The 24,959-nt window shown below is 48.2% G+C and overlaps 1 long non-coding RNA gene across 1 annotated transcript in view; it reads left to right on the forward strand.

Moving 5' to 3' along the window:
• LOC148137368 (uncharacterized) overlaps positions 1-24,959 on the forward strand; it is a 138,020-nt gene that overhangs the window by 107,891 nt on the left and 5,170 nt on the right. Inside the window, exon 9 of the long non-coding RNA XR_015754331.1 lies at positions 1,382-1,855. This is a non-coding gene — a long non-coding RNA (uncharacterized LOC148137368). The remainder of the gene's footprint in view (positions 1-1,381; positions 1,856-24,959) is intronic.

Genomic DNA, 24,959 nt, shown 5'->3' on the forward strand with positions numbered 1-24,959 from the left:
GATTAGTGCTTGACCCCTAACTATTCACAAAGGGATTTGATACATTTGATGGATGGACAAAATCTACTGCTTCCATGTTTGTTGCTGACACAGAACGAGATGGGAATGTGGGTTGTGTGGAGGAAGCAAAGGGGATATGAACAGTCCAAGAGTTTCCCTTGTACAAATACATTGATGTGATGTGGCCATCACTTGCTTGGCCATCATTACCTTCCCATCTGTAATTACCTGGTGGTGAGCTGCCTTCCTCACCCATTGCGGTCCTTTGCGTGTAGGGACAGACACAGTGCTGGCAGGATGGAGCGTGGTTTTGAGGGCACCTTGGAAATGCTGCTGTTCCCATGCAGCTGGAATTCCTGTCCTTCCAGGGTATAGTTGCTTCGGGTTTGTGAAGTGGTGCAGAAAGGGCCTTCCTAAGTGACCTCTGTGCTGCTTGTAGATTTATTATTTATTTATTCACTCATGGTCATGAGCATTGCTGTATGTATTATTGATTTGGAGTTGTCCCTGAGAAGGTGGTGGTGAGCTGCCTTCCTGAACCACTGCACCAGCTGTTGGAACTGTTGTTATCTGTGTCCCGTCCAGCAGGCGCTACAACACTCCTCACGTCTGTAACTGCATACAGACAATACAGCTCTTCCTGTATATGTGGCATCCTTCTCTGCCAACAACACTTATTGTTCATCAGAATGTCTCACCATATCCATTCCCATTTGTGCTAGTGATCTCTCAAATTTCTTTATTCTTGTTTATACTTCTGATCACCTAAACCTCTTCCATTCTAAATTTGTAACCCCTCAGTTCCTGTAACTCGCCATATAACTGCATTCATTGACAGCACAGGTCGCCTTCCTTAAATCTCTGTGAATTACAGCGGCTGGTTGTGCTGTTTTGGTACTTTTCATCCTCTTTATCCATCTTAGATCTTCCAGCCCCTGCAATCCCATTAATTGCAAGGCTCCCATTCTCTGTACCTCCTTATGCGCTGAGGGTCCTTGAACACCACGAATGCTTCAAACATCTGTAACCCCCCAGTTACTGCGAGTCTTCTAACTCTGTAACATCCAACAGTCTCCAGTACCTTACAATACTTACTGGCTGTCAATTTGCATTTGTTGAAGTCTTCACATCTCTGGAAGCAGCTCACAAAAAGCCCTTTAGACTTTACAAGGCTTCATCATCAACAAGCCATCATGTATCTATTTTCTTTGCCACCTTCACTGCCTGCAACTTTCCCTGTATCTTCCAATAACCTGCTATAGACACTTCAGGTCTGCCTACCTCTGCAGATAACCTGTTCCATCCCAGACAGATCACTCAATCACTGTAACACCCTCTGCACACTCTCATCCTCCTCTTTTCCACTGTCTTTCACGCACAGCGGCGATCCTATGGGGAGCAGCGTGGAATGGGATGTTACACATCTCAGCTGAGGCTTGAGGCCTACTATTACCTGGGAATCACAAAGGGAGAGAACCTGACAGTGAGCAGCACAAAGCGGGAGAATATAAATCAGCAGCGAGGATCAAGGCCTAGCAGGACTTGGCGTTGGAGAAACAGCAGAGCAGGAGGCTCTGAATCAGCACCGAGTCACAGAGGGAGTGACCATGTGATGGAGCAACTTGAAGCAGGAACATGAGGTTACAGAAGCACCAAAGTGGGAGGATATAAATCAGCACTGAGGATCAAGGCCTGGACATACCTGGGATTCACAGAGACGGTGACCCTGTGAGGGAGCAGAGTGGAGTGGGAGCTGGAGGATTACACGTACCTGGGAGTCACAGAGAACTTTCTGCTGCTGGGACCTGCCTGCACCGAGTTTGAAAGAAGTGCAAGAGCCATCACAGAAAAGGCTGTAAGTTCATTGGCTGATAATACTCCGTTATTAGTGACTGTCTCTAAATTGCTATTAGTTAGCAAATTTAGTTTTTCAACTTCTGAAATAAGAGTTGAACTGAGAAATAAGAGGGAGAAGTGAAATTCTGAGCCACTGTAATAAATTATCCTCACTAAGCCACAGCTGAATAAGGGACTTAACCACTTTGTTATTTCCCTGATGTTAACTTCATTCGAGGTAATTAATTAAGTTACTCCAGACATGTTGTAAATTTAAGACATGTTTGTCAGATGGAAAATGTGTTCTGTTACATTGGGAAGCCATAGCCCCCTGTTCGTGCCCTAGATGAACACTGGGTTATGGAGCTCAGACTGTGACTAGAGATTCTATGAGACATCTGTGATGCTGAGAGTTGGGGGACGGCACACACACAGAGCCGATCACCCTGCAGACATGACAGCCTGGAAGAATGAAGGGAATGGTGTACTGCACAATCGAAGATACACGGTCAGGGAATCCAGGAATAGCCTGATGTCTCCCTCTCAATTCCGTTTTCCAGTTTGGAAGCTGATGAAGGTATTGGCTGCTCAGGGGAGGGCAGTCAGAGCAATGTCTGTGGCTCCACAAGCAGTCTGACTGTACAGGAGGGGAGGGAGAAGGAAGGAGGAGCAATAGTCACAGGGAAGTCAGGAAATTGAGGAAATCATTAGCATTTTTTTGACTGTCAATGTAATTCCAGGATTGTGGGCTCGAGAATGTCATTGTGTCTGCAGAATATTGGTCTGGGAGATGGTTAGCAGCCAGAGGTCATGGTCTGTGTTGGTCTCAGTGACTTGGATGTGAAATGTGACGTGGTCTGGGAATCAGAATTTAGCGAGGTAGATGTGGGCGGCACGGTGGCCCAGTGGTTAGCACTGCTGCCTCACAGCGCCTGTAGACCCGGGTTCAATTCCCGACTGAGGCGACTGACTGTGTGGAGTTTGCACATTCTCCCCGTGTCTGCGTGGGTTTCCTCCGGGTGCTCCGGTTTCCTCCCACAGTCCAAAAGATGTGCGGGTCAGGTGAATTGGCCATACTAAATTGCCCGTAGTGTTAGGTTAAAGGGGTAAATGTAGGGGTATGGGTGGGTTGCGCTTCGGCGGGTCGGTGTGGACTTGTTGGGCCGAAGGGCCTGTTTCCACACTGTAAGTAATCTAATCTAATCTAATCTAATCTAATCTAATCTAATCTAATCTAATCTAAAAGGTTAGCAAACAGGGCCTCATATGTGTCAATCCCTGGAATACTCGCAGTGCTGTGTGCAAGGCAGTGCAGCACTAGGAATATTAAATAGATTAGATTAGATTAGATTAGATTAGATTAGATTACTTACAGTGTGGAAACAGGCCCTTCGGCCCAACAAGTCCACACCGACCCGCCGAAGCGTAACCCACCCAGACCCATTCTCCTACATTTACCCCTACACCTAACACTACGGGCAATTTAGCATGGCCAATTCACCTAACCCCTGCACATTTTTGGATTGTGGGAGGAAACCGGAGCACCCGGAGGAAACCCACGCAGACACGGGGAGAATGTGCAAACTCCACACAGAGAGTCGCCTGAGTAGGTGAGAGTGTGACTGGAACGATAGTGTAGCAGGAAGCGCTTCGGATTCCTGATGCATTGGGACTGGTTCTGGGGAAGGCAGCAACTGTACAAGCTGGATTGGGTAACATATGACAGAGCTGGGACTGATTTCCTTATGCAGTGTTTGGCTAATGCTGTTGGTCGGGATTTAAACTGATTTGGCAGGGCTATGGTAACCAAACAGAATAGTGGAGGAAACTACCGTTCCTCAGCCACACTTCCATCTGGTCTCTCTTTCTATTTCTATCCTCACTGGCATGTGGCATTGGGAATAGTCTGGAGATCACTGCACTCGAGGTCCTGCTTTTTCACTGCTTACCAAACTCTCTCTACTCAGGTCCCTGACAATATTTACTGTCCGATCAAATCTCCTCTCAGCATCCTCCGTTCCAGCCTTTTCTCAGAACTGCACTTCCGCTGTCACAGGGTAATGAATCTCCACTACACACTCTCCAGTCCAATTCCATCCTTCCATGTCTTGGGTGACCAGAACTGCACACATTCCCCAAGCTGCGACTGCGCTCCTTATGTATACAGTTCCAGCATAAACTTCCTGCTCTAAATTCTGCCCTTTGGCTGATAGAGGAAATGATTCCATTTGCTACATTAACGAGATTATTGATGTTTCCAGCTACCTTCATTTATCTGCCCACACTGACCATACTCTCATTTATTGTACATTCCTCTCTATTGGTGATGTCCCCAAATGCCTTGCCTTGCACTCCTATGGGTTGTTTGCTCCATTCACCTGGCCCCATAGTTTCTGTTTTTAAACAGCCTGCCATGGGATCTCTCGTTAAATCCAATTAAGTCACATGCAGTTACAGGTTAGTGCCTCAGACCGATACAGTCAGATTAATTACACACGTAATTCCTTGAACAACTCCCGACCGACTGTGCTGAAGTCCCTGGGACTTCCTCAGTGACCGTTTATCCACTGTCTCAGAATTCCAGCCGCGATCTATTCAGTCAGTCCCTTTCTCCACATTAAACAAAGCTGCCGTGTCAGCCGTTCTCCAGGCCTCCGGCATTCTCCCTGCATCCAGTGAGGATTGGATAATGTAGATAACTATAAGGCCGGGGATTTTCCCCAGCTCCTTTTAACAGTTTGGAGCATTGTATTACCCCTTTTTAAGGATTTGAATCTCCTGTATAATTCTCTTTTCCAAGTTTGTTGCTCCCAATATTTCACACTGCATTCCCATTTTGATTCAGACAGACAGACAGGCCTCAACCATCTTTTGATTTGGTCAAGTCTCATTTTAGACGAGTTTCATGGAGGGTTTCTCTCCACAAGGTTAAGTGTTTTTTCTCATGATACCATCCCCAATCTGCTTCATTAATTACCCTCCCTGCCCATGTGGACTTTCTCTCATCTGATTCTAACGCGAGGACTTTCCCTTTCGTCATAACAACTGCCCGTTGCCTGGATATCCCAGAATGCACCGGCCTCCCTGTTACAGGGGACATCTTTAAAAAGTCATTACACTCTAGGATTGTCACTCCGAAACACCCTGGACATGGCAGAGGGGATAAATCTGGGGCTTCACTTTGAGACCAAGCACCTGAGGTTCTGATGGATGGCATGGTGCACGAGAGGGACATTATCTTCCTCCAGGACTGGCAGGGGAGGCCATGAAACCAGATCCTGCCAGTTTGGTCCGAGGGTGACCCCTGGGTCAGTGAGGTGCCAGCCTTCTGGGTCAATGCCCAGCAGTGACCTTCGCCACTCCACCAGAGTAAGTGCCACCATCTGCACTTTGTGACCTCACTCTCACTCTCTCTGTTACTGCACCCACCTCCCACCAAGGCTCATGTTCTCCCACCCTCACCCTCACCCCTGTAACTGCATGTGAACTTACCCACCCTCACTGAATCCAGCATCTTCTCTCAGTCTCTCCAACCTCATCACTGCCCCTCTACCTAACCCTGCCTGTTGTATGTGCTGCCCACTCAATCACTCAGGACACATTGCCACCTTTCCCCCAGATTTGCCAGCTCTAACAGCTGCACCAAACGTTTCCATCTCCCTTAATACCTCTTGCTAATTTTCACATCCATAAGGACCAATCACACAATAGGAGAGAAAGTGCCAAGAGAGGCGTGGATCTCCCCAACATTCAGCTCCTCACCCCCTCACAGGAGAAGGAACCTAACCCTAACAACCACAAGAGACTTCCTGACTGTGTCCAAGCTCCCAGACTGGGATCTGAGAGTCCCCTTGTCTCACTACTGGGCACCGTGACTGACTGTGGACATTGATATTCAGCTTCCTGGGTTTGTGTCTGTGCTGAACACCAAGACAATGTAGCAGGCGACTGAGACTGGTAGCTCTGGCTGAGGATAAACACTGCTGAGGGCAGGGTAAGGTAAAGCAATAATTCTGTGAACGCTCAAGGCATATCAAAGTGAATGTGTACAAACACGGAGTGAGCAACCCAGAGGGACAGTCCATGCGCTAGGTGTGTGTCCCTGAGCACCGTGTCCTTGCAGCAGCATTGCAACGAGAGTTGTCAGTGCACCCTGAGCTGCAGCAATGACGCACAGAAGTGTATTGTAGTGGGTTGGAGATGTGCTGGGATGGCATGTTGAGGCTGGCATGTTACAGATGCCAGCATTGGTGGATGTGGATTACATGCAGCTTCTGTCAGTGCAGTGTTCCCCAAGACGTTGATGTCCAAGATAGAAGGCCGCAGGATCGAGGGGCGAGATGGAGTCACCAGTTACCAGCTCTGACTTTCATGTCAAATTCTCCATATTGAGGTTCCCCGCAGTGGGACGGAGGGTATGAAGCTGAAAATTGATGAGGAGCGACCTCCATGAATGTGGTTGTTGATCATCAGGAATCATTCAGTGAGCATCTCGCCACTGCTGCGCTCAAATCTTGTCTTAAAGAACAGTCCGGCACAGGAACAGGCCCTTCAGCCCAGCAAGTCCGCACTGACACATGATGCCCTTTGAAAGTTAAAACGAAAGTTTATGCTTCTACACATTCTATGTCATTCTGTTCGCTGTTGTCTCGTCTCTGTGCCAAGATCCCTCTTTAACCTTGCTATATTAGCTTTTCCCCTCTATCAGTGTATTCCAGGCACTTTCACATTCTGTCTGGAAAAGCAAAAATAAACTTACCTATCATACTTTCTCCCTTTTACCTAAAACCTATGGTCCCTCGTAATTGATATTTCTACTCTGGGGAAAAAGCCTCTAACTGTCCTTCTATCTATGCCTCTGACAGTTTTGTAAATATCTATCAGGTAGCCCCATAGCCAATGATGCCCACTTGCAAACAAACCATGTGTGTTCAATTTCTCCTTCTGGCTAATACCCTCCAAACTAGACAACATGCTGGTAAACCTTTTCCATACCCTCTCCAACACTTCCGCATCGTGTGGCAATCAGTACTGTATACAATATTCCAAATGTTCCCGAACTAAGTTTCTCTACAGCTGCAATATAACCTGCTAATTTTCATACTGCATGCTCGGATGTTTGTTTGCAAGTTTACCGTCCGTCTTCTTGATCACCCTATCCACCCATGTTACAACTTTAAGGGAACTGTGGAGCTGTACACATTTATCTCTTCGGATGTTGATGCAATCAGTAGTTTTTCCATCTACTGTATACTTCTCTCCTGCTTTTCACCTTCTAAAATGCATCACGTCGCAATTGTCCAGATAAAGTTACATCTGTGTTTTGTTTGTCCTGCTGTATTTTCTGGCAATCATCCTCACAATCTGCAACTCCACCAATCTCTTTACAGATCTCCAGTCACAAAAACACTGTTCCACCACTACTCTGCCTTCTATGACCATGCAGTTCTCTATCCATCTTACTAACTGACGACGGATCCCATTTCACTTCACTTCCCGTACGGGCCTGCCATAAGAAACCATATCAACGGCCTTGCTAAGGTCCAGACGGCCAGCATCCAGCCCCGTGCCCTCATCAATCAATTTTGTCACTTCCTCAAAATAATCAATCAAGTTTGTGAACATGACCTTCCCCACACAACTGTGTTGCCTGTCGCTCGTAAGTCCATACTAGAGTACTGTTGGAGCTGCACTCATTGAGACAATTGATTATTCCATCATAACCATGACTTGAACCTTGGAGGTAAGATTAGATTCCCTACAGTGTGGAAACATGCCATTTGGCCCAACTAGTCCATACCCACCCTTCGAAATGTAACCTACCCAGACCCATTTTCCTCTGACTAAAGCACCTAACACTATGGGCAATTTAGTATGGCCAATCCACTGTTGGACTGTGGGAGGAAATCGGAGCATCCGGAGGTAACGCACACAGACACGGGGGGAATGTGCAAACTCCACACAGACTATCACATGAGGCCGGTGCTGTGAGGCAGCAGTGCTAACCACTGAGCCACAGTACCGCTGTTGACGGTTACTGTACAGTGGGAGGTATGTTGGGCCGTGATGGTTACTGTACAGTGGGAGGTATGTTGGGCCGTGACGGTTACTGTACAGTGGGAGGTATGTCAGGCTGTGATGGTTACTGTACAGTGGGAGCTATGTCGGGCTGTGATGGTTACTGTACAGTGGGAGGTATGTCGGGGTGTGATGGTTACTGTACAGTGGGAGGTATGTCGGGCCGTGACGGTTAGTGTACAGTGGGAGGCTGTCGGGCCGTGAGGGTTACTGTACAGTGGGAGGTATGTCAGGGTGTGATGGTTACTGTACAGTGGGAGGTATGTTGGGGTGTGATGGTTACTGTACAGTGGGAGGTATGTCGGGGTGTGATGGTTACTGTACATTGGGAGGTATGTCGGGGTGTGATGGTTACTGTACAGTGGGCGGTATGTCGGTCCGTGATTGTTACTGTACAGTGGGAGGTATGTCGGGCCGTGATGGTTACTGTACAGTGGGAGGTATGTCGGGCCGTGATGGTTACTGTACAGTGGGAGGTATGTCGGGCCGTGATGGTTATTGTACAGTGGGAGGTATGTCGGGCCGTGATGGTTACTGTACAGTGGGAGGTATGTCGGGCCGTGATGGTTACTGTACAGTGGGAGGTATGTCGGGCCGTGATGGTTACTGTACAGTGGGAGGTATGTCGGGCCGTGATGGTTACTGTACAGTGGGAGGTATGTCGGGCCGTGATGGTTACTGTACAGTGGGAGGTATGTCGGGCCGTGATGGTTACTGTACAGTGGGAGGTATGTCGGGCCGTGATGGTAATTGTACAGTGGGAGGTATGTCGGGCCGTGATGGTTACTGTACAGTGGTAGGTATGTCGGGCTGTGATGGCTACTGTACAGTGGGAGGTATGTCGGGCTGTGATGGCTACTGTACAGTGGGAGGTATGTCGGGCTGTGATGGTTACTGTACAGTGGGAGGTATGTCGGGCTGTGATGGTTCGTGTACAGTGGGAGGTATGTCGGGCCGTGACGGTTAGTGTACAGTGGGAGGGATGTGCGGGTGTGATGGTTACTGTACAGTGGGAGGTATTTCGGGGTGTGATTGGGGGTATGTCGGGGTGTGATGGTTACTGCACAGTGGGAGGTATGTCGGGCCGTGATGGTAACTGTACAGTGGGAGGTACGTTGGTCTGTGATGGGTACTGTACATTGGGAAGTATGTTGGACCGTGATGGTTAGTGTAAAGTGGGGGGTATGTCTGGCCGTGATGGTTATTGTACAGGGGGGAGTATGTCAGGCGGTGCCTGTTACTGTACAGTGGGAGTTATGTTGGGCCGTGATGGTTACTGTACAGTGGGGTGTATGTCTGGCCGTGATGGTTACTGTACAGGGGGAAGTATGTCAGGCCGTGCCTGTTACTGTACAGTGGGCGGTATGTCGGGCCGTGATGGTTACTGTACAGTGGGAGGTATATCGGGCCGTGATGGTTACTGTACAGTGGGCCGTATGTCAGGTCATGATGGTTACTGTAAAGTGGGAATTATGCCGCGCCGTGATGGTTACTGTACTTTGGGGGGTATGTCGGGGTGTGATGCTTCCTGTACAGTGGGAAGTATATCGGGCCGTGATGGTTACTGTACAGTGGGAGGTATGTTGGGGTGTGATGGTTACTGCACAGTGGGAGGAATGTCAGGCCGTGATGGTTACTGTACAGTGGGACGTATGTCGGGCCGTGATGGTTACTGTATAGTGGGATGTATATCGGGCCGTGATGGTTACTGTACAGTGGGAGGCATGCCGGGCCGTGACGGTTAGTGTACCGTCGGAGGAATGTCGGGCCGTGACGGTTTGTGTACAGTGGAAGGTATGTCTGGCCGTGATGGTTACTGTACAGTGGGAGGTATGTCGGGGTGTGATGGTTACTGTACAGTGGGAGGTATGTCGGTGTGTGATTGTTACTGTACAGTGGGAGGTATGTCGGTGTGTGATGGTAACTGTACAGTGGGAGGTATGTCGGGGTGTGATGGTAACTGTACAGTGGGAGGTATGTCGGACCGAGATGGTTACTGTACAGTGCGAGGTATGTCAGGCCGTGATGGTTACTGTACAGTGGGTGGTATGTCGGGGTGTGATGGTAACTGGACAGTGGGAGGTATGTCGGACCGAGATGGTTACTGTACAGTGGAGGTTATGTTGGGCCGTGATGGTTACTGTACAGTGGGAGGTATGTCGGGGTGTGATGGTAACTGGACAGTGGGAGGTATGTCGGACCGAGATGGTTACTGTACAGTGGAAGTTATGTTGGGCCGTGATGGTTACTGTACAGTGGGAGGTATGTCGGGGTGTGATGGTTACTGTACAGTGGGTGGTATGTCGGGCAGTGATGGTTACTGTACAGTGGGAGGTATGTCAGGCACTGATGGTTACTGTACAGTGGGTGGTATGTCGGACCGTGATGGTTACTGTACAGTGGGAGGTATGTCGGGTTGTGATGGTTACTGTACATTCGGAGGTATGTCGGGGTGTGATGGTTACTGTACAGTGGGAGGAATGTTGGGGTGTGATGGTTACTATACAGTGGGAGGTATGTCTGGCCGTGATGGTTACTGTCCAGTGGGAGGTATGTCGGGGTGTGATGGTTACTGTACAGTGGGAGGTATGTCGGGCCGTGACGGTTACTGTACAGTGGGAGGTATGTCGGGGTGTGATGGTTACTGTACAGTGGGAGGTATGTCGGGCCGTGACGGTTACTGTACAGTGGGAGGTATGTCGGGGTGTGATGGTTACTGTACAGTGGGAGGTATGTCGGGCCGTGATGGTTACCCTACTTTGAGGGGTATGTCGGGCCGTGACGGTTACTGTACGATGGGAGGTATGTCGGGGTGTGATGGTTACTGTACAGTGGGAGGTATGTCGGGCCGTGATGGTGACTGTACAGTGGGAGGTATGTCGGGCCGTGATGGTGACTGTACAGTGGGAGGTAAGTCGGGGTGTGATTGTTACTGTACAGTGGGAGTTATGTTGGGCCATGATGGTTACTGTACAGTGGATAGTATGTTAGGCCGTGCCTGTTACTGTACAGTGGGAGCTATGTCGGGCCGTGACGGTTAGTGTACAGTGGGAGGTATGTCGGTCCGTGATGGTTACTGTACAGTGGGACGTATGTCGAGGTGTGATGGTTGCTATACAGTGGGAGGTATGTCGGGCCGTGATGGATTTTGTACAGTGGGAGGTATGTCGGGGCGTGATGGTTACTGTACAGTGGGAGGTATGTCGGGGTGTGATGGTTACTGTACAATGGGATGTATATCGGGCCGTGATGGTTACTGTACAGTGGGACGTATGTCGGGCCGTGATGGTTACCGTACTTTGAGGGGTATGTCGGGCCGTGATGGTTACTGTACGGTGGGAGGTATGTCGGGCTGTGATGGTTACTGTACCGTGGGAGGTATGTCGGGGTGTGATGGTTACTATACAGTGGGAGGTATGTCTGGCCGTGATGGTTACTGTACAGTGGGAGGTATGTCTGGCCGTGATGGTTTCTGTACAGTGGGAGGTATGTCGGGGTGTGATGGTTACTGTGCAGTGGGAGGTATGTCGGGCAGTGACGGTTAGTGTACAGTGGGAGGCATACCGGGCAGTGATGGTTACTGTACAGTGGGAGGTATGTCGGTCCGTGATTGTTACTGTCCAGTGGGTGGTATGCCTGGGTGTGATGGTTACTGTACAGTGGGAGGTATGTTGTGTCGTGTCTTACTGTACAGTGGGTGGTATGTCGGGGTGTGATGGTTACTGTACAGTGGGTGGTATGTCGGGCCATGATGGTTACTGTACAGTGGGAGATATGTCAGGGTGTGATGGTTAGTGTACAGTGGGAGGTATGTCGGGCAGTGACGGTTAGTGTACAGTGGGAGGCATACTGGGCAGTGATGGTTACTGTACAGTGGGAGGTATGTCGGTCCGTGATTGTTACTGTACAGTGGGAGGTATGCCTGGGTATGATGGTTACTGTACAGTGGGAGGTATGTCGGGGTGTGATGGTTACTGTACATTGGGAGGTATGTCGTGGTGTGACGGTACTGTACAGTGGGAGGTATGCCGGGCCGTGACGGTTGCTGTACAGTGAGAGGTATGTCGGGCCGTAATGGTTACTGTACCGTGGGAGGTATTTCGGGCCGTGATGGTTACTGTACAGTGGGAGGTATATCGGGCCGTGATGGTTACTGTACAGTGGGAGGTATATCGGGCCGTGATGGTTACTGTACAGTGGGAGGTATTTCGGGCCGTGATGGTTACTGTAAATTGGGAGGTAGGTCGGTGTGTGACGGTTGCTGTACAGTGGGAGGTATATTGGGGTGTGACGGTTACTGTACAGTGAGAGGTATGTCTGGGCGTGATGGTTACGGAACAGTGGGAGGGATGTCGGCCGTGATTGTTACTGTACAGTGGGAGGTATATCGGGCCGTGATGGTTACTGTACAGTGGGAGGTATTTCGGGCCGTGATGGTTACTGTAAATTGGGAGGTAGGTCGGTGTGTGACGGTTGCTGTACAGTGGGAGGTATATTGGGGTGTGACGGTTACTGTACAGTGGGAGGTATGTCGGGCCGTGATGGATTTTGTACAGTGGGAGGTATGTCGGGGCGTGATGGTTACTGTACAGTGGGAGGTATGTCGGGGTGTGATGGTTACTGTACAATGGGATGTATATCGGGCCGTGATGGTTACTGTACAGTGGGACGTATGTCGGGCCGTGATGGTTACCGTACTTTGAGGGGTATGTCGGGCAGTGATGGTTACTGTACGGTGGGAGGTATGTCGGGCTGTGATGGTTACTGTACAGTGGGAGGTATGTCGGGGTGTGATGGTTACTGTGCAGTGGGAGGTATGTCGGGCAGTGACGGTTAGTGTACAGTGGGAGGCATACCGGGCAGTGATGGTTACTGTACAGTGGGAGGTATGTCGGTCCGTGATTGTTACTGTCCAGTGGGTGGTATGCCTGGGTGTGATGGTTACTGTACAGTGGGAGGTATGTTGTGTCGTGTCTTACTGTACAGTGGGTGGTATGTCGGGGTGTGATGGTTACTGTACAGTGGGTGGTATGTCGGGCCATGATGGTTACTGTACAGTGGGAGATATGTCAGGGTGTGATGGTTAGTGTACAGTGGGAGGTATGTCGGGCAGTGACGGTTAGTGTACAGTGGGAGGCATACTGGGCAGTGATGGTTACTGTACAGTGGGAGGTATGTCGGTCCGTGATTGTTACTGTACAGTGGGAGGTATGCCTGGGTATGATGGTTACTGTACAGTGGGAGGTATGTCGGGGTGTGATGGTTACTGTACATTGGGAGGTATGTCGTAGTGTGACGGTACTGTACAGTGGGAGATATGCCGGGCCGTGACGGTTGCTGTACAGTGAGAGGTATGTCGGGCCGTAATGGTTACTGTACCGTGGGAGGTATTTCGGGCCGTGATGGTTACTGTACAGTGGGAGGTATGTCGGGCCGTGATGGTTACTGTACTTTGGGGGGTATGTCGGGGTGTGATGGTTACTCTACAGTGGGAGGTATTTCGGGCCGTGGTGGTTACTGTACAGTGGGAGGTATTTCGGCGTGTGATTGTTACTGTACAGTGAGAGGTATGTTGGGGCGTGATGGTTACTGGACAGTGGGAGGTATGTCGGGCCGTGACGGTTACTGTACAGTGAGAGGTATGTCTGGGCGTGATGGTTACGGAACAGTGGGAGGCATGTCGGCCGTGATGGTTACTGTACCGTCGTAGGGATTTCAGGCCGTGATGGTTACTGTTCAGTGGGAGGTATGTCGGGGTCTGATGGTTACTGTACAGTGGGAGGTATGTCGGGCCGTGATGGTTACTGTACAGTGGGAGGTATGTCGGTCTGTGATGGTTACTGTAAAATGGGAGGTATGTTGGGCCGTGACTGTTACTGTACAGTGAGAGATATGTCGGGGTGTGATGGTTACTGTACAGTGGGATGTATGTCGGGCTCTGATGGTTACTGTACAGTGGCAGGGCTGTCAGGCCGTGATGGTTATTGGACAGTGGGAGGTATGTCAGGCCGTGATGGTTACTGTACAGGGGGAGGTATGTCAGGGTGTGATGTTTACTGTACAGTGGGAGGTATATCTGGCCGTGATGGTTACTGTACAGTGGGAGGTTAGTCTGGGTGTGACGGTTACTGTACAGTGGGAGGTATGTCGGGTTGTGCTGGTTACTGTACAGTGGGAGGGTTGTCGTGCCGTGATTGTTACTGTACAGTGGGAGGTATGTCGGGCCGTGATGGTTACTGTACAGTGGGAGGTATGTCGGGGTGTGATGGTTACTGTGCAGTGGGAAGTATATCGGGCCGTGATGGTTACTGTACAGTCGGAGGTATGTTGGGCCATGATTGTTACTGTACAGTGGGAGGTTTGTCCGGGTGTGATGGTTACTGTACAGTGGGAGATATGTCGGGGTGTGATGGTTACTGTACAGTGGAAGTTATGTCGGGCCGTGATGGTTACTGTTCAGTGGGAGGTATGTCGGGCCGTGCTAGTTACTATACAGTGGGAGTTATGTCGGGGTGTGATGTTTACTGTACTGTGGCAGGTATGTCGGGCTATGATGGTTACTGTACAGTGGCAGGTATGTGAGGCAGTGATGGTTACTGTACAGTGTGACGTATGTCGGGCCGTGATGGTTACTGTACAGTGGGAGGTATGGTAGGCAGTGATGGTTACTGTACAGTGGGAGGTAAGTCGGTGTGTGACGGTTACTGTACAGTGGGAGGTATATCGGGCCGTGATGGTTACTGTACAGTGGGAGGTATGTCGGGCCGTGATGGTTACTGTACAGTGGGAGGTATATCGGGCCGTGATGGTTACTGTACAGTGGGAGGTATATCGGGCCGTGATGGTTACTGTACAGTGGGAGGTATTTCGGGCCGTGATGGTTACTGTAAATTGGGAGGTAGGTCGGTGTGTGACGGTTGCTGTACAGTGGGAGGTATATTGGGGTGTGACGGTTACTGTACAGTGAGAGGTATGTCTGGGCGTGATGGTTACGGAACAGTGGGAGGGATGTCGGCCGTGATTGTTACTGTACAGTGGGAGGTATATCGGGCCGTGATGGTTACTGTACAGTGGGAGGTATTTCGGGCCGTGATGGTTACTGTAAATTGGGAGGTAGGTCGGTGTGTGACGGTTGCTGTACAGTGGGAGGTATATTGGGGTGTGACGGTTACTGTACAGTGAGAGGTATGTCTGGGCGTGATGGTTACGGAACAGTGGGAGGGATGTCGGCCGTGATTGTTACTGTACAGTGGGAGGTATGTCGGGCTGTGATGGTTACTGTACAGTGGGAGGTATATCGGGCCGTGATGGTTACTGTACAGTGGGAGGTATGTCGGGCCGTGATGGTTACTGTACAGTGGGAGGTATATCGGGCCGTGATGGTTACTGTAAATTGGGAGGTAAGTCGGTGTGTGACTGTTGCTGTACAGTGGGAGGTATGTCGGGGTGTGACGGTTACTGTACAGTGGGAGTTAAGTCGTGGTGTGACGGTAACTGTACAGTGGGAGGTATGTCGGGGTGTGATTGTTACTGTGCAGTTTGAGGTATATCGGGCCGTGATGGTTACTGTACAGTGGGAGGTATGTCCGGCTGTGATGGTTACTGTACAGTGGGAGGTATGTCGGGGTGTGATGGTTACTGTACAGTGGGACGTATGTCGGGCCGTGATGGTTACTGTACAGTGGGAGGTATGTCAGGCAGTGATGGTTACTGTACAGTGGGAGGTATTCGAGGTGTGACGGTATCTGTACAGTGGCAGGTATGTCTGGCCGTGATGGTTACTGTACAGTGGGAGGTATGTCGGGGTGTGATGGTTACTGTACAGGGGGAGGTATGTTGTGCCGTGATGGTTACTGTACAGTGGGAGGTATGTCGGGATGTGATGATTCCTGTACAGTGGGAGGTATGTCGGCCGTGATGGTTACTGTACAGTGGGAGGTATTCGGGGTGTGAATGTTACTGTACATTGGGGGTTTGTCGGGGTGTGATGGTTACTGTACAGTGGGGGGTTTGTCGGGCCGTGATGCTTTTTGTACAGTGGGAGGTCTGTCTGGCCGTGATGGTTACTGTACAGTGGGAGGTATGTCAGGCCCTGATGGTTACTCGAAATTGGGAGGTATGTTTGGCTGTGATCGTTACTGTACAGTGGAGGGTGTGTCAGGCCATGATGGTTAATGTACAGTGGGAGGTATGTCAGGCCCTGATGGTTACTGTACAGTGGGTGTTATGTCGGGCTGTGAGGTTGCAGACTCTGTCTGTTGTACAGAGTATGATTCTGCTCCTGACTGTGGCCCACTGCACCTCATGGATGCATCATTAGTTTCTCAATCTGATAAAGCCCAGGGGGCTACATATCATGGTGTGGGGAGTCTGTAAAATGTGAAGTTATCCCCTGTTCCCCATAAGAACTGTGCAGTGACCATTCTTACCGATATATGAAATGGAGAGTTCTATCTGCAGTCGGCAGATCGGTGACGATGTGGCCAATTATATGTTTCCCTTTTATTGATTCCCCCATAACATGCCGCAGAGCAGTCCAGCAGCCACAGGATGTAGCATCAATGCTGAGCACGATACTGACTATATACTACGGAGCTGTCCCCCTCTGCCTGGCTTGTCCTGTCAGTTTGACATACCCTAACAGAGAGTGTGGTGATGTTGCCTGGTATTAGTCCTGTTCACAGACTCCTGCTTTACAGATAATATCTGAACTTTGCTTGATTAGTCTGTGCAGGTCACTTTTATATTTTGGAGAATGAAGAGTTAATATCACTTTGTTTCTTACATATTTTAAAATAAACCAAACATGATTTTTTTTTGTTGAAAACCATTGAAGTGAACAATAATTGAATTACCAGAGCACACAGCTAACTATTACACAGTTCAGTGACTGTAGTAAACAGCAGATTGATGTTCAGATGAATGAACACACCATCTTTCAGGTGGAAAATGACTTTGAGGAAAAGCCTGAATTCAGAAACACTGTTACTGGCCCTCACCGTGATCTCCAAAACACTGGCCATCTCCAGAATCTGTCCAGTGAGTTTCCAAACTGGAGCTGGGCAATTACTGACATAATCCCTCACAATAGACTAGTTAGAGACATACCTGAACAACGGAGAGATGTGAGTGGGGAAAACTAGTCAATGGACTAGCACATGGCGCTGATCCAGATGCAGTTCATCATTTGTAACAATGACCTGTAAACAGCCATGTCCTGCAAGTATATCTCTTCTGGTATGGCACCTAAACTCTGTAATTCTGCACCTTGGACCTAATCCTGAATGAAGGTGTTATAAAGGTGATGGGCTCCTGCAGCACATGGCATCATACATTGACTCCCTCATAAACCATATCCAGTGTATGTTAGCCCCACCAATGTCAGTATCCAAACAGAATTGTGCAGCTCCATTGATGGCCAGCATCATCCCAGTCCAATGATCTTGTGTGTGAATTGAGTTGGAAATCTCTGTGTAAACGTTTGCAGCATTGTTCTAACCGTTAACAGCAAAGTGTCTTTACTGAAGTTATCGATAGCCTTTCATAATACCAACTTTTACATTGTCCAATAAGCACAAAAGTCCTTGTACTTAATAATAATTTGGTCTTGGGTGTGGGAATGAGATTTATCATTTCAATGCTCCTTATTGTGAGTTGTGCACGGTTTTCATCATAATGTTGTTATAAAAGTGAACGGAATAAATGGGTGGATTTTAGATTAGATTACGTTTCCACACTGTAATGTAATCTAATCTAAAATCCACCCTTTTATTCCGTTCACTTTTATAACAACATTATGATGAAAACAGTGCACGACTCACTGTAAGGAGCATTGAAATGATAAATCTCATTCCCACACCCAAGACCAAATTATTATTAAGTACAAGGACTTTGAAAATATACAATTATTTTCTCTTGTATTAATATTCTCTTGAACTAATAGTCGACCTGCTTGCTCCTCAGATGCTGCCTGAACGGCTGTGCTTTTTTCAGAACCACACTTTTTGACTCTGATCTCCAGCATCTGCAGTCCTCACTTTCCCCCTGCTAATATTCACTCATAATCATTTTCGTGGCAACAATATCACTGTGATTAAACATGTTAGTCAGATATGAGTATATTTTCAATTGCCTCTGTCTGTCTCGGAGCTCAGTAATGTGGGATGTGACTGTCAGTGTCTGTGTGATGCTCAGTATGCAGGCCATGCCTCTGAGAGACTGTCCGATTGTTTCAAACAGCATATTCCTTCAGGTGTTTCCAACAAATAGGTTACTGCCTGGACCCAACCAGCCAGAGCTCACAAAACCCAAAGTACAGTGTCCAGAATTGGGCAGGTCTGGACAATATTTTTCATGCTAATTTATTCATGGACTATGATACGGCCAGTATTTATTGCCAGTCCCTTGTTGCCCTTGAGAAGGTGGGCGTGAGCTGTCACATTGACCCGCTGCAGCCCATGTGCTGTAGATAGACTTACAATACCATTAGGGATGAAGTTGAGACAGTGATACTGAAAGAACGGCAATATGCTTCCCAATCAGCTCGGCAAATGGCTTGGATTGGAACGCGAACATGGTGGTCCCATGTATCTGCTTCCCTTGTCCTTCTTGATAGTCGGGGGTTCAGAGGTACGTTGCAAGGAGCCTTGGTAAATTTCTGCAGAGCACCGTGTAAATGGCAGACATTGCTGCTTCTGAGTGTCAGTGGATGAGGGGTGAAGCTGCACTCCCACAGGCAAATGGAGGTATTTAATCTCACACACATTCAACATGAGTCTTTTTGATGGGAGACAGGCTTTCCAAAATTTTGAGGTGAGTCATTCCTGTAGGATTTCTTGCCCTTGACATATTCTTGTCGCCAATGAATTAATATGTGTCAAAGTGTGGGGCTGGAAAAGCACAACAGGTCAGGCAGCACCTGAGGTACAGGAGAGTCGACATTTTAGCATAAGCCCTTCACAGGACTGGGTAATGAAATTATATGGTCTGTCCAGTTCTGGTTAACGGTAATCCCCGGGATATTGCTAGGTGGGTGTTCAGTGATGGTGGTGGCATTGAACATTAAATGATATGGTACACTTTTCTATTGTCAGAGGTAATCGTTGTCTGGCATGTGTGTAATGGAAATGATACTTGTCCTGCATACACCTGCATACTTCCAGGACCTGTTGCATTTGGACAAGGACTGCTCCAGTATCTGAATAAATCACGAATGGTGTTGAACATTGTCCAATCATTAGCAAACATCCCCAGTTGTGACTTTACTTGAGTAGGGGTGGTCATTTATGAAGCAGCTGAAAATTATTGGGCCTAGGGCAGAGAGAACTCTTACAGTTCACTGATGCTGTCCCTCTCTCTGAGCTAGGAAGCTTGCTTCTAGTTCCACCTGCTCCAAAGGTGTCTAACAAATCTGAACAGAATAATGTTGCAGTATCTTCGCAAAGGAGCTGAGCGAGGACTTGGTTAGCTCAATCAGTTGGACGGCTAGTTTGTAATGCAGATTAATGCCAACAGTGTGGGTTCAGTTCCAGCACTGAATGAGGTGCCTGAAAAGGGCTGTCTTACTCAACCTCTCCCTTGCTTGAGACATGATGACTGTTCAGTTAGTCGCATCTATCTAACAAGAGAACAACCCTATCATCCTGTTGGTCTATGGTGCCCTGCCTTTCTATTTCTGGTCTACAGGTTTACTCGGAAACCCCTCCACTGGGGACCTGCGGCGGAGCTGAGATGGCTGCTCCCCACCCACCCCAGCCACTTTCCTTTGTACCAAGTATAACTTCAGCCAGTGCAGACGATTCCTATTTGCTCCAATTTTGCTGTTAATCCAGGATATGACACTTGGTCAAATACAGTTATGATGATGTTAAGTGCAGTCACTGTCACCTCAACTCGAGAATTCAGCTGTGTGTTCTCTTGTTGTACATCGTTAAACCAAGGCTTCAATGTGCCCAAAGGATGAGAACCCAAACTGAGCTTCAGCGAGCAGTTTGCTGTTGAGGCAGTGCTGCTTGATCCCACTGTAGATGACATCTTCCATCACTTTATTAATGTTGGGAATTAGAGCAATGGGGCAGTCATTGATTTGTCCGATGTTTTGTCTGTGTGTGTACAGGAAACACCCTGATAGTTTCCCACATTGTCAGGTAGGTGCCAGTGGTGTATCCCAGCAGGAAAAGCTTGAATGGAATGTTCTCAGGGCCCACAGCCTTTGCATTCCCCATCCCTTCAGCCGTTTGGAGTTACCACACACAGTGAATAGACTTAGCTGATGACTGCCATCTGGAGAAGACTAAAATAGATCATCCATCGACACTTTGGTCTGAACATTTTTGTGAATGTTTCAGCCTTAGCTTTTCTATTGTTGTACTGGGCCCTTTCATCGTTGAGGAGGGTGATATTTGCAGATCCTACTCTTCCAGTGAGTTGTTTGATTGACCACACAATTCACGCTGATTGCATGCGTCAGGATTGCAGAAATTAGATATGATTTGTTGATTAGATCTGTCTGTCATTGGTTGTTTACGCTATTTGGTAAGTAAGTGGTCCTGTTTGTAACGTCACTTCATTGTGAGGTATACCTGGTGCTGCTCTTGACTGGTCCTCCTGTGTTCCTCATAGAACAAGGGTTTAACCCCTGGCCTGATGGTCAGGGTAAAGTGGAGCATATGCCAGGCAGTGACAGTGAAAATTGTGCTAGAGTACAATTCTGCTGCTGTTGGTAATGACCAGAATCACCTCACACAAGCCAGTGCTGTGTTCTAGATCTCTTTGAAATCTTTCCATTTAACATGGTGATAGTATTTCTCACATGTGCGCTCATGCATGTGTGTACACACACACGCACACATACTATTGACAATGTAAAAGTGGGACTTTCTCTGTAGAAATACTGTATGTCCTGTCAGCATTCCCAATATGGTCCTCGATCAATGTGTCTGCAGCCGGTAGTTTGGTGCGGAAGAGGTCAAGTATGTTTCTGCCTGTCAGTCGTTCCCTCCCGATTCGGTGCAGCCCCAGTCCAGCTGCTATGTCCTTTTAGACCCGACCGTCTCGATCAGCAATGCTGCTGCTGAGCCCCTCTTGGTGGTGGGGTTTGAAATGGCCCACCCAGTATCCATTTCCCAGCTCATTCATTCTGTCAGTGCGTCCTCCAAGTGTTGTTCAACGTACACTGATCCACCAGCTCAGGCAGGGGAGTCATCAGGAGGTTTCCATTTCAGTGTTTGATCTGACACCATGAGGTTTCGTTATATCACATTATTACTTGAGGAGTCTGTTGAATGCCTCTCCCACATCTCGCCCTAGTCCCCAGATGTTAGGAAGGAGGGATTTCCAGTGTCTTCAGTGCTTTTAGTTTTTGTCACTATCAATTGAATGGCCTCTTCTGTGCTGTATGACACTCACTCTATGACTCATGTGATTGGACAGTCCAGGCCTCACTCTTACAGTTCCTCCAAGTGCCTTGTCTATTCCACAGATTTCTACAATATTTTCTCTATTAAGACATTGCATATTTCCATTTTTAAACTATCTGCGTGTATCTCTGTATCTTTCCCTGTCATCTCCTCCAGCCGCGACACCCATTTGTATCTCAGTAACCCTCCGTATCTCCACAATCTTTATCTCATACTCCAGCCCCACCTCTCACTGCAAATTCCGCCAGCCCCTGCACCCCTCCCTATCTCTCTCATATCCAGCTGTTACACCTCACTCCATATCCTGTGAATGAATTATAAAATATCTCAAAACATGTTCTAGCATGCACAGGCCACGCTATCTCTCGACCACGTCCAGCCTTGCTTTCCTCTCTCTGTAACATCTCCAGGCTTGCTTTCGCATCTCTGTAACATCTCCAGGCTTGCTTTCCTCTCTCTGTAACATCTCCAGCCTTGATTTCCTCTCCCTGTAACATCTCCAACCTTGTTTTCCTCTCTCTCTGTAACATCTCTGGTCTTGCTATCCTCTCTCTCTGTAACATCTCCAGCCTTGCTTTCCTATCACTGTAAGATTGCCAGCCTTGTTTTCTTCTCTCTGTAACATCTCCAAACTTGCTTTCCTCTCTCTCTGTAACACCTCCAGCCTTGCTTTCCTATCACTGTAACATCTCCAGCCTTGCTTTCCTCTCTATCAATAACATCTCCAGCCTTGCTTTCCTCTCTATCGATAACATCTCCAGCCTTGCTTTCCTCTTTCTCTGTAACATCCCCAGCCTTGCTTTCCTATCGCTGTAACATTTCCAGCCTTGCTTTCCTCTCTCTGTAACATCTCCAACATTGTTTTCCTATCACTCTGTAACATCTCTGGTCTTGCTATCCTCTGTCTCTGTAACATCTCCAGCTTGCTTTCCTATCGCTGTAACATCCCCAGCCTTGCTTTCCTATCGCTGTAACATCCCCAGCCTTGCTTTCCTCTCTCTGTAACATCTCCAGCCTTGCTTTCCTATCGCTGTAACATCTCCAGCCTTGCTTTCCTCTCTCTGTAACATCTCCAGCATTGCTTTCCTATCACTGTAACATCTCCAGCCTTGCTTTCCTATCGCTGTAACATCTCCAGCCTTGCTTTCCACTCTCTATAACATCTCCAGCCTTGCTTTCCTATCTCTGTAACATCTCCAGCCTTGCTTTCCTCTCTCTGTAACATCTCCAGCCTTGCTTTCCTCTCTCTGTAACATCTCCAGCCTTGCTTTCCTCTCTCTGTAACATCTCCAGCCTTGCTTTCCTATCGCTGTAACATCTCCAGCCTTGCTTTCCTCTCTCTGTAACATCTCCAGCTTGCTTTCCTCTCTCTGTAACATCTCCAGCCTTGCTTTCCTATCGCTGTAACATCTCCAGCCTTGCTTTCCTATCGCTGTAACATCTCCAGCCTTGCTTTCCTCTCTCTGTAACATCTCCAGCCTTGCTTTCCTCTCTCTGTAACATCTCCAGCCTTGCTTTCCTATCGCTGTAACATCTCCAGCCTTGCTTTCCTCTCTCTGTAACATCTCCAGCTTGCTTTCCTCTCTCTGTAACATCTCCAGCCTTGCTTTCCTATCGCTGTAACATCTCCAGCCTTGCTTTCCTATCGCTGTAACATCTCCAGCCTTGCTTTCCTCTCTCTGTAACATCTCCAGCCTTGCTTTCCTCTCTCTGTAACATCTCCAGCCTTGCTTTCCTATCGCTGTAACATCTCCAGCCTTGCTTTCCTATCGCTGTAACATCTCCAGCCTTGCTTTCCACTCTCTGTAACATCTCCAGCCTTGCTTTCCTATCTCTCTGTAACATCTCCAGCCTTGCTTTCCTCTCTCTGTAACACCTCCAGCCTTGCTTTCCTCTCTCTGTAACATCTCCAGCCTCGCTATCCTCCCTCTATAACATCCCCAGCCTTGCTTTCCTCTCTCTGTAACACCTCCTGCCTTGATTTCCTTTCTCTGTAACATCTCCAGCCTTGCTTTCTTCTCTCTGTAACATCTCCAACATTGTTTTCCTATCTCTCTGTAACATCTCTGACCTTGCTATTCTCTGTCTCTGTAACATCGCCGGTCTTGCTTTCGTCTCTCCCTGTAATATCTCCAGCCTTACTTTCCTCTCTCTCTGTAACATCTCTAGCCTTGCTTTCCTCTCTCTGTAACATTTCCAGCCTTGCTTTCCTCTCTCTGTAACATCTCCAACGTTGTTTTCCTATCACTCTGTAACATCTCTGGCCTTGCTATCCTCTGTCTCTGTAACATCTCCAGCCTTGCTTTCCTCTCTCTGTAACATCTCTGGCCTTGCTTTCCTCTCTCTGTAACATCTCAAACATTGCTTTCCTCTCTCCCTGTAACATCTCCAGCTTTGCTTTCCTATCTCTGTAACATCTCCAGCCTGGTTTCCTTCACACCTCAGTGAATTGGTTATATATGTGCTCCTGCATTTTCATCTTCCTGGGGCTCTATAAAACATCTCCAGCAGTGTGTCTGTCATCGTTTGGAACCTCACTTCGACCCATAATGCCTCATTCGAAGACACGTCCAAGATATCGTCCCTCCTTACTGCAGTAACTGTTCTTTAATTAATAATGCAACACCACCTCCTCTTTAACACCCTCTCCTGTCCTGACTATAGTTCCAGTACAACAGAATACTGAGTTGTTAGCCCTGACCTCCCTCAAACACGTCTCTGTGATGGCAAAAATATCCTACCTCCACATGTCGACTCATGCCATTGTCACAACAGTCTGTCTGATAATACTCCCAGCATTAATGTAAGCTGGAATATGACACCTGGAATACTGTGTATCGGAGTTCCTCAATCATTCACTATTTGTTATCAGGCTGCCCAAACCATGAACCAAAATTGTAACTCTGGGACTGAATGAATATTTGTTGAATTGGAATTTCTTTTTTTAACAAAGAATGTATTCATCAAGTGCAACTTTCCAGAACTGAGCAGTCAGCTCCACATACAATGAGTCCTGATGGTTAATTCCCCACTCAGTGTGCAGAGGGGACAGCCCTCAGTAATGGAGAAAGTGAGGACTGCAGTTGGATGGAGATCAGAGTCAAACAGTGTGGTATTGAAAAAGCACAGCATGTCAGGCAGCATCCCAGGAGCAGGAGAGTCGATAGTTCAGGCATGAGCTCTTTATCAGGTAGGCATTGGTGCATTCCTTTTTTTTTTGATTCCATGATTTGCAGGCCGTTGGGAACCATACTTGCTCATCAAGGCAGCACTGTATATACCATTGAAAAGGAAAGCAGTCAATCAATTGGTTGGACAGGGTGTAGACAGATTGAGGGGAAATACAGACTGATTGAAGTACAAACATAAGGATGGATAAATCCCCTGGGCCAGGTGGGGTATACACAAGGTTGCTCCAGGAAGTGATGGAAGAGATTGGTCTGACTATGGTAATAATATATGCGTCTTCACTGTTCACTGGAATAGTGCCAGATGTTTGGGGGTGGCAAATGTTATCCCCTTGTTCAGGGAAGGGAATAGGGATAACCCTGGGAATGATAGAACAGTCAGTCTTGCACCAGTGGAGGGCAAAGTATTGGAGACGATTTTGAGAGACAGGATTTACAA

This window comes from Chiloscyllium plagiosum, unplaced genomic scaffold, assembly GCF_037043375.1.
Source record: "Chiloscyllium plagiosum isolate Xiang-an unplaced genomic scaffold, Cpla_swu_hap1 HiC_scaffold_44, whole genome shotgun sequence".
Lineage (NCBI taxonomy): Eukaryota > Metazoa > Chordata > Chondrichthyes > Orectolobiformes > Hemiscylliidae > Chiloscyllium > Chiloscyllium plagiosum.